Source organism: Chaetodon trifascialis, chromosome 17 (assembly GCF_039877785.1).
Source record: "Chaetodon trifascialis isolate fChaTrf1 chromosome 17, fChaTrf1.hap1, whole genome shotgun sequence".
Lineage (NCBI taxonomy): Eukaryota > Metazoa > Chordata > Actinopteri > Chaetodontiformes > Chaetodontidae > Chaetodon > Chaetodon trifascialis.
The window spans coordinates 17386648-17398268 of record NC_092072.1 but is presented as its reverse complement, the minus strand read 5'-3'; the positions used below and the strand labels follow the sequence as shown (position 1 = coordinate 17398268).

Here is an 11621-nt window from a genome sequence, read left to right as displayed (position 1 = left end):
TCTTCTGTCAGTGCTAGGGTGTAGCTACTGATCCTATACTACAGCAGAGAGAGTGAGAGGGAGGAGGGACATCAGGTGTCACAGCTCTGCAGCCCCAGTTGAGGCTGCATTACCACGACAGCCAGCTCCAGGGGTACTGTCAGGTGAGTCTGAGGATACGCACACACACTCTCACACACGTGCACTTTGACACACATGCCGTACATGCTCACATTTAAGTGATCCAACATCATTTCCTCATAGGGATGTGCTGAACTGAACAGATTTACATACACAGGTGTGCTGCTGCCGATGTGCTCCAGGATGTGGATATTGTCACTTTTGCATCCTACGTTTCAGCACTGCACTCACATTGTAGCAGTGTGGTGTGTTAACGTGTGTGTAGCTGCTGTCAGCGAGTGTGTGTGAGTGTATGTTTGTAGCCATGCCAGAATGTACAGTATATGTGTGTGTGTACATACGCCATCCCTCCCAGTGTGCTGGTGGGAGACAAAGGGTCCCCTCTGTCTGGCGCTGTAACACCGCTCACACCGCCGCTGATGGGTGGGAAAGTTCTCTCTGTCAGCAATCATGTCTGATCGGAAAAAGAAAAGAAGTCGAATAGGGTGCCCCCCCACCCCCTCCCCACCCCCACCTTCCCATCCACCCATCGCTGTCGAACACTCCTGACTCACGGTGATAGGAGGACACGGTCACAGCGGATGATCACCCGGTGGGTGGGGGTTGGGGTTGGGTGGGGGTGGGGGTGTGTTCTGAGGACACGGAGGCTGAGAGGAGTGGTGGGGGGGGGGGGGGGGTTTAGTTGGCGGTCATGACACTACTGTAATGTGTGATAGGCATACCATAGAGAATGAGGTTAAAACACATGTGTCAGAGGAGGGGTCATCTGCCATGCACATGACTGCCAGTGTGTGTGTGTCTGTCTGTCTGTGTGTGTGTGTGTGTGTGTGTGTGTGTGTGTGTGTGTGTGTGTGTGTGTGTGTGTGTGTGTGAGAGTGTGTGTGTGTGTCTGTGCGCATGCGAGAGGAAAAGAATGGGGGCAGGCGCATAATGTGCCGAACTGCCGGCCATTACTGACCGATAAACCTAGACAAAGGGTGGCGGATCATATGTGCAGTCTCGTGTCATACTCTGAACGTGTGTCTATGTGGGTGGGGGTGGGGGAGTAGGGGGGAGGGTTCATATGTTCAGTGGTCACGTATATGCAGGGCCCCTCCATGTGCGTCTGACCATCATGTCTGAGCTCGCCCTGTAAGGTGGCCTTCGTCTCCAGAAGACCACATGTGCGCATTGCGCTGCCGTTTTCTCGGTCCTCTCTCCCTCTCGCTGCCTGACGCCCTTATTCAACCTGTCCTGTTTGACAGCCGGTCGTCATCCCACCCCAACTCCCCACCATCATGCCGCACCAGCGGAGCTTCGCTCAGCCTCCGTCTCACAAGGCTGCAGACTGGTTCAATCCCGTCCATATGACGCGAGATTATCAATCCACGCTTTGTGTCCACGGCTGTGATAGATGTGCTCTTATCCTTATGTGGCCTTTGTTAAATCCTGCCCATGTGATTGCAGATCTTTGTGTCGGGAGGGGTGCAGTCTAGTGTAGTTTGTAGTACTGTAGATTTGCATTGTGGGAATAGTCGAAGCTTTTTTTGGTTTTAACAAATGCGGTATAAGAGACGTGAACTCTAAAAGGACATCATTCCGTATTCAAAGAAGACAATACTGTGCATTCAGAAAGACCCATTTTCTTTGGACAAAAATATCTCTTACATAAGAAGTGACGATTCCATCTTTTTCAGATCATTTCTGTGGCATTTATTGATTCGTACTGCGTGGGCGAGACAGCAAAGTTTGGTTAGAGATGGTCTACATGGGTGGAGAGCTGGGCTCGGGAGTCTGGACATGCAAGTGCACAGGTCACGCATTCACCTACAGTGACACTGGGTCATTCAGCGTGCAGTAACCTGGAAAAGCTGAATTCAGCGTTCGACAAAGACGGCATCCCACATTCTTCAATAGAAATGTTTTACACGATGAGTATGGTGCGTGACAGGTGTGGGCTGCCATTATCCTCTGAGTATTGTATACATCGTAAGCCCGGCGCAATCTACATCTTTAGCCCGCCGCTTCTCCGAAAACCGAATTAATGGTGACCAAGCTGCATAGTCTGCGTGAAAAATTGGTGGTGACGAGAACAAGCTGTACATCTCTCTTTCGGTGCCCTTCTCTCCCTCTCTCTGTCTCCCTCCTCTTCCATTTATTCCATGTCTCACCCTTCCCATTTCCTCTTTCTTTTCTCTGAGCTCACGTGCACACACTCATCCCCTCCTCCATATGTGAGCACTGACAATCTGTAGGGCGTGCCCCCCCAGCCCCCCCCCCCCCCCCCCCACCCGCACCCACTCATCGCCACATACGTTACAACGAGCCGTGCGGCATATATACGTCCACACCATGTGGGGTTCACACACGGCTGCACAATAACTGAAATGCTGGCTGTCATATACGTCCTGGTTTACACTATGGGGCCTCTGTGCTGAGAAAAGACTTCGGAGACACAGAATCCGGATTCTTTGTCTCTAATTTGGATGCTGTGAGGTGAGTGTAGCCGCTTGGTGTCTGAAATGGTACTTTGTTGCGTATATGATGTCTGTAATGCTGAGAAATGACGGCGTAAGCAACAATTACCCTAATTGAACATTCCAGAGCAGCCCTGCAAAATGGCTGCCGAGCCGGCACACTGTCTGTGATGGCCGACAAGAGTGTGTAGGTCTAAGGTGTGTGCGTGTATAGCTGCGCATGTGCATGTGTCAGTGTGTATGCCTGTTTGTATGTACGTGTGTTTGTTCTGTGTGTTTGTGCTAACTCTCTGTGAGAGTAATCCTGCTTTTGCTTTTTACTGACTGCTTTGTGTCAGGGGAAGTCTCTGCTCACCGGAGATCTCTGCTAATCCATAATTACCAAGCTCAGTATACCTAGACTGCAGGAGCCATTATGTCAAACCGCCCTACTGTAACAGTTGATGATTGTGTTTCCTGGCACCTATAAAGCGAACCTACGTTTAGCTTTGAAAATAAAACTGGGCTCGCGGCTCTAGACGGCGACGGCGCTCTGAGTCGCCGGAGCCCCTTCAGCTCCACGTCCACCATCTTCAGAACGTCGGCATTTTCACAGACCAGCATTAAGGTGCTGAATGTGTTCTGCCAAAGAGCTGACCTTGTTGTTTCTTTACAGCTCTCTGCCTCGCCAGCCCAGCACCCAGCCGTCCGCCCAGCCCGCTGTCCCGCTATCCGCCCATCCATCCGCTCGGCCGGGCCGGCCCTGCCCTGCCCAGAACTGGCAACCTGCGGGAGTCATCAGGGTTAGTGCGCCTTTGGCACACCTCTGTGCCAAAATCATCTGTAAGCATCAGGCAGGAACTTGTAAATTTATAGATCTGCACTTAAAGCAAAGGCCAGACAATCAAATAATACACTTACATAAGAGGAGGTGGGGCGATCCATAAAGCACCGCTGCTGCTCCTGATTTCTAGCAGTCAATAGGACAAGTCAAGAGACATTCAGTAGTTTTATTGTGGCGCAAAACCAATGTCTCATTGTAATCTTCGAGGAGATATCGAGTGGTCGCAATCTTGTTTGTTTTATTTATGCTTGTGTTTCTTTATATTTTGACACAAAGAGAGAAGAGACTTCTCTAAAGTCCTTAGTTCATTCTTTCCCGCATCACTTCTCTTATGACACTAGTCCAATATAATATCTGAGAGAAGGAGCAGCTTTCAGAGGTGGGTACCTTCTTAAACACACACGCAGCCACACACACACACACACACTTTTGTACCGAGATAAGCAGCATTCTCTCATTTACATACCCACTTTTTCTTCTTTTCATATTAGGCTACACATACACACACACACACACACACGGAGCGCAGATTATAAGCATCGCTGGATTAACTTAAAGCTGTGCCGTTTTGCTAATAATTCAAATACTGCAAGTGTTAGCATTTTCTGCAGTTCATCAGGGAGACGCTGTAAAAAGACAAAGCTGAACTAAATGACTACCAGCGCTCAGGCCTTATCTCAACTGTGTGGGTGTGCGGCTTGTGTGCTCATGAGAGAGAGAGAGAGGGAGAGAGAGTGTGAATGTGTGTGCGCTGAGTCTTGAATGTGACAACTGAGGGTCGGGGCTTACACATTAAAATCTCTGCTGCTGTTTCCAATGCATTTGTCGAGCAGCGGTGTGGTCACACCGTTCAGTGAGATGGTGGAAAGACAATGGCGAGGCAGCGCGCCGCTATACGTTCACATGCATCACACCGTAACGGGTGTGTCTGTGGATGTGTGCACACAGATGTGTGTGTTTGTGGGGGGGGGGGGGGGTATGTGAACAGGAGATAGCTTTCGCTATTTGCTATTGATTAGAGCGAATAATGCTTCTCTCGACCATTCCTGTATGGTCGTAATGGAGCCATTTTTTGGGTGTCTACAAATGCAGCAGATTAGGGCTAAAAGCTCAGCTAAAGTCAGGAAATGTTCTTGTTGAAAATATAAAAGATAGCGACTGTAATAAGCAAAAACTAGTGTCATTTTATATGCTGACAGTAGTTGTCTGTAATCATCTAAATGACGACACACAGATTTCTGAATGTAAGAAATATGTACATTTATAACTTTATTTAAAAATTACATCAGTTATATGACCGGCTAATTATCGTATGAGCTACTGGAAAGCTACAGTAAGCAGAGTGGTCATTTACTATTATTGCATCATATTTATTCACTGCCATGCTGACAATAAGTTAGAAATAAGACCATGAAAGAGATCATGTCAGAGAGACCAGGGCAAAGATATAATCCTGTTTTGTTAACCTATTTAATTGGAGAAATATTGATGTTTACCTTTGAGTAAAGGGAACATGAGGACAGCAGCCTGTGTGTGCGCGCGTGTGTGCGTGTACCTGTGTTTGGGGAAAAAGGCCTTTTAGACCCGAGTAAAGATGAAATGGATGCTTGGCAAATGCTCAGCCAGCATCCTTATCGCTCCTGCTCTCAGAGCTGACCACCACAGCTCCTTCATAATGGACACAAAGCACAGAGTCATTTCTATTTATGCACTCACTAACACCTCTCAGCCTTCCAGTCTGTTGCTACAGATAACATTAATGCACAAAATAATGTATCATAACGCAGGAGACTGTTCATTTCTATTAAGGCGGTCATTTATCGTCTGCTTTAAAGACTGGGGGGGGGGGGGGGGGGCGATGCGGCACAAAGTGTATAGAAAAGTAAAGAAATTGGTATTGTAAGGTTGTGTCTTTCTCAACATGAGGTGATATGGAATAAAAAAGAACGGTGTTTGACACAAGTGGAGGTCTGCTGCTAATGGCGTGGGTCTAAAACGCACAGATAGGGAGGATGCTCTCCACAGCAAAGCTTTCTGCCTCCCTGGCGTCCATCCCAAGTGCAGACAACAGACATCGTCATTTTCCAACTCAATTTACAGACGCATTAGGAGATGCTGAGGCGCGCCCAACTCTCTCAAATGCAATCAGCCTGCCTGTGTGTTTTAAGAGGAAATTGAGGGTGCCATCTTTAGCGATGTCGTTCTGACTTGTCCTCTTTTGTAGACCTGTTTTTTTCCCCACTGAAATAATTTCAGAATGTAAACAGGACCATTGGTTTGTTTCATGACCACCCTTTACTGATCTGTCTCTCTTTTAGGCTGCATGGAAAAAGGCAAAGAGGATGTTTGCGAGGACCGTTTAAACTCATCTCATAATGAGTTAGATACAGTAGATTCAGGAGAAGGTAAGTTCAGAATATATCTGACTGCATAATAAACCTTCCCATTGTATGCTGTCCCTCTGTTTCCTCCTGCTCCTGTTCTTTTTCACCTTTTTTGGCTGCAAAAGACAACAAAACTCTTATATGAAATGTCCACCTGCAGTTTTTAAAAATGTTCTAATTAACTAAATGTAATCCTTATATCCTATAAATTACAGATTTATACAGTAATTTTTCAAAGCACCCACATTTACATTTCCACATTCTTCATCTTGTACCATATTTACTGATGACATAATCTGACATGAATTAAACTAATGTGAAATAATGCAAGTGTCACGATGTTATTAAACGCTAAAAGGGGCGGCAGTAGTGCCTGTTATACTTTCTTATGTTAAATGTGCTTTCAATGCTAGATGACAGTTAGTTTAATGCAGTCTTCATGCATATAACCAGGATTGATGCAGTGCCTCCTTTTACATCTAATAACTTACATTTGATCGTTCTTCTTCAGTCAGAAATAACCCTGATTTTACAGGTTTTTGTTCTGTATTTTACTTGTAAAATTGATCTTCAATTCACTTCCAGGTAGCATTAAAAAGCTCTTAAAATTTGGTTTTGTGAAACCTGCTGATACCCTGAAAGTCTGCCTCTCCCTCTCTCTCCCTGTAATTGATTTCACACCTTTGAGCCTCACAATAGTTTTCTGAGTGCACTTAGGGGAGATATTCAGGACAAAGTCAGCTTGAGAGGCGCATCCATGTAGATCTCTTCGCGCGCACACCGGCTGCCGACAATCCTGCACTGTTAATGTCCTGTTTGACCCTCAACTAAACATATGACTAAATGAGAGCCTGGGCAAAAACTGAAGCGCGAGAAGCAGGAGGCAAGACAAAGGATGGGGGCTGGGAATGAAATGAGAGGAGGAGGTGGTAAAAAAGAAGCCTGGAAGAAGGAGTTATTAAGAAAAGAAAGCGATGCCATGTACTACTATACTGTCCTATCTGTATCTTTCAATTCCTTCATTCTCTCCAAAATGACACAGTGCATTCATCCCCTCTTTCACCCTTCATTTCTCTCTCCATCACCTCATTTCTTGTGCCAGCTGTTCACTCATCTGTTACTTTTGATCTCGTTTTCCACCAACATCCGAACATATTCCTTTTCTAACCTGCTTAACATTTTTTTCTCCTTCCCTCCCTCATATCTTTCTTATGCTTTTTTTTTTCCAATAAGTGCTTTTTTTTTAATAACTGCTAACAGAAGCTTCGACGACCACGGATTGATCTCACACACAAATGCATAGTTCAAATATTGATTATTTCTCACATCGTGGACGTGGGGACACACTGAACATTATTCATATGTGCCGTTTAGCAGCTGGCAAATCTCTTTTCCGCTGAGCAGCGATGCCGATCTATAGCATTCAGGTGGAGGAGGTCTCTCGAAGCATGTGGACGATATCTTGAAACGAGGGGCTGGCTGCCATAGCAACCATATGATGAGGCAGGCAGGGCTATTTAAAGGAATTCAGCTGCTGCTCGCGTTCCCATCAGCTTCACACCGGTCCAGTGAAAGACAAAGAAATTGATGTGAGGGCAGGAAAACATAGATCCGTAGAGTTTCACCCCCACAATGTAATGTCTGCTTACAACGAAGAGTAAAATGCAACAAATCCCTTTGTAACACTCTAAATTGATGGTTGCACAAAAGAGCAATACATTTATATTTAAATCTGTTAGGAGGCTTAACATTGATTTAACTCCTAATTTTGAATTTTTGACCATGAAATTCATGTTTCAGATTTTTTTGTCCACCACTCCTTGGTAATTTGTCTTAAAATACCTCTTTCTCCCCTCTTGCCAGTTAAATAAGTCAGATTTAATTGCAGCATTTCAGCACAGTTATACGCAAACGCACCATCTTGTCACTTTGTTGAGAACATGCTGCACTTAATTTAGATCCTTTTACATACAATGGACATACATATATATAAAAAGCTAACTTCCACAATAGTGGATTATATATATTTTTTGTACAAGGTGATGTGCATAATTTTGAATTTCTGTGCAAGGGGCCACTGTAAATGTAGAGTCTCAAATCTGAAATTATTCATGCTAAAAAAAAAAAAAACATACTTTGTCTCCAGAGAGGTATTCCTCAGTGGACAGTAACACATGAGGAGACAAGTGTGAGAGGAAGAACTGCTGTGCACGTACAGTGCTTTGCATGCCAAACAGAGACAAGGGGGAGCAAACAAAGGAAAGCACGGTTTCCTCAACACTCATTTTACAACATCCTACATTTCTGTCATTATAGTTGGTTGGATGAAGACGCACACTTGAAGGGAAACAGCATTTATTTCCCACTGTCGACTGAGAGAATAGCTGTATTTTCACTTGACCTCCCATGTGTCTCTGTTAACATTTAACAACTAACATTTAATGATAGACAGTGGCTCCTTTTTGTTCTGCAGCTTTTAGCAGGCATCTGAACCCCTTTTACTTTCCCGTCTCCGCTTTTCACCACAAAACTGCCAGAAGAACGCTCTTTTGAACCCAGAGTTCAGGTCATAGGACTTTTCCCAGTCAACAAATTAAGGCATAGATCAAACATTTAACTGGTGTTTTTAAAAAGCTATTGTTTCTAGTTTCCTGTATAATTAGACAATTTGGTTTTAACTGCTAATTTTTTACTGCTGATTGAGAAAATGATCAAAAGAACAACTGATAATGAAAATAATCGTTGCAGCATAATCGTTCTCAGATTTCTACATGTTGGCCCGTCTCAGATCAAGACGCTGAATGCTCACATGCTCCAGAAATGAGCATCAGCTAAACGTCTGAAATCAAAACGTTAAATGATTTATAGGACTCAACCCCACTGGTCTGAGCTCGCAGGGTTGATGGGTGATTCTCCCTCTCCTATAAATACACGCTCCTGATTTTTCAGTCCTTTTATCATGCTGATATTCTACAACATTTTAATTTGAAGTGTACAATTATTGGTGAAACTGCCGGTGTTCTTTTATCACTCGGTTGAGCCCAGCGTGCTATTGCGATGCCTGTGAGAGCAGTCAGGAAGATTTAAAGTGCTTCATAGAGGCAAAATTATGAGTGACCTCTCTCGTAACACTCCCTCTGCTCTTCACTTTGCTCTTTATCTCATTCTAATCCCAACTCATTTCATATGCTAAGTAAAAGCTTATATCCCTCTTCACTGTACTTACACACACATCCCTCATTGCTGTTGTGTGATTATAAAATTTGCATAGAGGATGTTGTTGGAGCTGTGGAGTGCTGAAGCACCAGAGCTGAAGCAGGGGGCTGTGGGTGGTCTAATGCCTGTCAGGTGTAGAGGGGTGGGGCAGAGACTCCCAGAATCCCTCATGTCTGTATTCATGTTGAGAACTCAACTCGAGGAACCCAGAGAAAGTCCCCTCATGCCTCAGTGTCTCTCCCCTCACCTCGAATGGTTTCCACTGAATCTAATTTGCATGTTCTCTTTTCACAGCTGTCACAGATGTAGCGAAGATTAGGAAAGAGGGAGAGCTGACTTTGTGCCCCCGGGGAGGACGCAATGAGATGGAACCACTTCTCTGCTTTCTAAGGGAAAACCACTTCCACCATCAGAGCGCCATCTGCTGGCTCGGTGGGGCGGGACAGCTGGTGTTGTGAATCAGGCCGCCATAGTTCAGGGACCGGCTACTTCCCAACACCAGGGTCTCACCCTCACTCCTCACCCCTTTTCATGCATTCACCTCTGTCTTGAAGGATTCAGTCAGCATACACTCTTAGGCTTGATGAAATGGTGATTAGTGACTGGTAATGCTTACTTATTTTTCCAGATCTGTGTCTCATATTTCCCTCTGCGTTATGTCCTCTCAAATTATGAATCAGAAAAAATGCATATTAGACATACAATAGGCTAAATATATTTTCAAAACTATATCACAGCCCATACATTTTCCCCAAATAAATGAAGTGTACACTTCAAAAATGTTGTGCATTAATTCTTGCAGTGTCTCAGAAAATGTTAAGAAACCACATGGAAATTTGGTTCTTTTCTCATTTTGTTACATTTGTTACATTCCTTCCAAATAATAAATTATGGCAAATTTGAAAGGAGCTAAATGCTCATTAATGGCTGCACCGTTTGTACATTCTTAACAGATAGCAATTTATTGTAATCAGTTGAGAATGGGATCCCACAGGGCTCCATTGTTGGGCCTTTATTTATTTTTGAGTTTACATTAAAATATTCAAACAATCCTAAAAACACATTACCTACGTTAATTTCCAGTTTGACTTGATTCTCAGTACTTGGATTGAGGGGACCAGGCAGGGGATATATCCACCTGTCCTATGAGAAGTGCTGACAGCACTCTCAAATTTCAGTACAAACTGATGTCTTCTCAAATATGAGACAAAATGCGATTCACAATCCTATGTAGTAAGGCTGACTGAAACATACCCTAACATACATGATGTGAGAAGTGTGAGGAACATGGGATAATATAGTTATTGTATGAGTGCTTAGCCTCTCTCTTCTGGCTTCTATTTCATCTCTTGCCTTCATGTTAATGACTTTAATGTCTAAAAGACAAATCTGCTGTGATGATTATGACAGGAGAAGCAAGAGATCACATTAACTGCTACAGTTAGAGGTGGTGCTGTGTCTGTCTCTGCAAAAATTGAACTCCATATTTAATTTCCTTAGAGTTTCCTGAGAGCTAATAAGTAATTGGGTGCTCTTTCTGTAGACCCTAGACCTACAGGCTACAGCTGTACAAGTACTTGATTATATTTTAAAGAGAAAAAAACAATCCCTCAAGATTTGAGCAAGAAAGATGAGTCTGAACCCAAATTCTGCCATTTTAGGCATGGATTATGTCTGAGTATTTATTTATTTGATGTATTTAAAAGTGGCAGTGTAGAGCTCAAACATAAATGTCACCATTTGATGCACTGTATCAGATTCTGGCTTCAAGCTACTTCGCATCTGTGGTCCCTCGGCACACCAGAGCAAAAAAAAAAAAAAAAACTAGCACAATAACAAACAGTACAGTGAAAGACAACTTTTAAAGTTATACGAAAAAGAACACCTAAGACAGGCAATACTAAACTAACAAAAGCACATCATAAATGTATGCTTGTCAAGTCACAAAGACCATGAGAAGGCAATGCTCCACCAGAAAATTACCTGAACGCACAATGTAAATGACATTTGTTTACAGTTGTGCATCAGCCTGTACACATGCCAGTGCAGTGTGCTCAGTAGCATGTGGGACAACAGTGTGTACCTCTAATGTTCAAACCAAAGCTGCTGTATGCTCTGATCACTTCCAGTTATATCAAGACAGAAATGCATTATTCACTTTCTACAGCAGAACTGAATCCCAGCACCACTCTTTGGCCAGCCACATTTCTACCCCTTCACATGTATGTTTGTATGCATGTTTCAGATTTTCAATGTAGAATACATGGAACAATTTTGCATGTTTTGTACATCTCTTTTGTACATCTCAACAGTTTCAGGTGTAGATCATAAGAAGATAAATATCATGAATCTCAGGAATTAAAGAAATCAAACTCAAAGTTGATGTAAAATATATCATGATATAGAGATAACCTTTCAGTGAAATATGTACAGTTTTGGTGTTCCCTACTTGCCCCTGTGGATTTCTTTTGTCAGTCTGTGGTTGTATGTTCCACCTCTATAGCTTTTGTACTTAATATGAGTTGTCTATTTATTTGTTGATTAAGTCATTTTTTCTTCATTTCATTCACTTTGCAAGCAGCCAAACTAAATGAGAATGCACAGAACATAAAAAAGATCAAA

The 11621-nt window shown here is 43.6% G+C and overlaps 1 long non-coding RNA gene across 1 annotated transcript; it reads left to right on the top strand.

Moving 5' to 3' along the window:
- On the top strand, positions 1–10806 carry LOC139345912 (uncharacterized). The gene is made up of 4 exons (XR_011603226.1): positions 1–143; positions 3232–3358; positions 5718–5804; positions 9294–10806. It is a non-coding gene; the product is annotated as an uncharacterized lncRNA (long non-coding RNA).
- The last annotated feature ends 815 nt before the right edge of the window (positions 10807–11621 follow it).